The sequence below is a fragment of the Nematolebias whitei genome, chromosome 10, assembly GCF_014905685.2.
Source record: "Nematolebias whitei isolate Nwh7 chromosome 10, NemWhi1, whole genome shotgun sequence".
Lineage (NCBI taxonomy): Eukaryota > Metazoa > Chordata > Actinopteri > Cyprinodontiformes > Rivulidae > Nematolebias > Nematolebias whitei.
In genome coordinates, this window is record NC_056507.1 from 2499022 (window position 1) to 2500159 (window position 1138).

Sequence of the window (1138 nt, forward strand, 5' to 3'; positions counted from 1 at the left end):
AGTTTGTGGGAAAGGTCACAGGCTGGGATGCGAACCTGTAACTTTCTCATTGGGTGGTGACAGATTTAACCACTGTTCCGCCGTGCCGACCCAAAATACTAACACCTTTTAAAATTATTTTAGTTTACGTGAAAACTCAGAATCCAACCAAAAACAAAACTTTTAGATATTTATGAAACAAAACGGGGGAGTTGTGGTGCAGAGGCTAGAGAAGGTGGGCCTGTGATCGGAAGGTCGCTGGTTCAACTCCCTACACCGACAACATCATAATGTGGATGTGAAAGTTGAAGCACCTGTCTCCACCCTCATCTGCCTCACTCTGGGCCCTTGAGCAAGGCCCTTAACACCATCTGCTCCCTTGGGTGCTCTCTGCTCCTCACAGAGGGCTGTGGTAGCTCGCTGGTCTGTGGTTCTGTTGAGGACATCCGGTGTAAAAACAATCACCAAGTCTTGGTGCGAGTTAGTTCACGGTGTCGACCCCTGAAGAAGGAGCAGCCGAAAGAAGAAAAAGACTCTTCATAGTTTCACTCATGCTGATTCTCAACAAATGTCCTCAGCGCTGAAATACTCGAGGGATTAATGGGAGTAATTACATTCCCTCGTACTGTCCACGTACTAAACTTTTCACAACAAGCTGGACACGTGATCCTTTGGAAACACTTCCATTGAAAGTGTTAATAATTTTATTGACGTACATTATATAGTAACTGTTGTCCTCTGATATTTTCTTGTTTCTAAACTGTCCTGAAAAGAAGGAGGACATTAACGTTGTTGTTCTCCTCGCAGGAAGAAGCTGACTTCAAGCCGCAGGCATCACCTGAAGGTAAACTGAACACACAGAATGCAGCTTTACAGAAAAGTTACACCAGAGTAAAGTCTTTTTACTGGGAAGAGCTAAAACAGTTCAGTTTATTTCTGTAGCTCCAAGTCACAACAAAGTCGTCTCAGGACACTGAACAGAAACATTCACATACATAAAAAAGACAATTGGTAAAGTTCTTTATCTCAGGAAGCAGCAGATTGTGTTGAATCTTAACTTCGTCACAGTCTCCCATCCTGAGCAAGAACAGAGGAGACAGTGGGAAGAAAAACTCCCTTTAACAGGAAGAAACCTCCAGTAGAACCAGCTCAGGACGAG

At 43.9% G+C, this 1138-nt stretch overlaps 1 protein-coding gene across 1 annotated transcript in view; it reads left to right on the forward strand.

Annotated features, from left to right (window-relative positions):
• Positions 1–1138, forward strand: part of LOC119416066 (troponin I, fast skeletal muscle) — an 11063-nt gene that overhangs the window by 8874 nt on the left and 1051 nt on the right. The gene's annotated exons all lie outside the window — the stretch shown is intronic.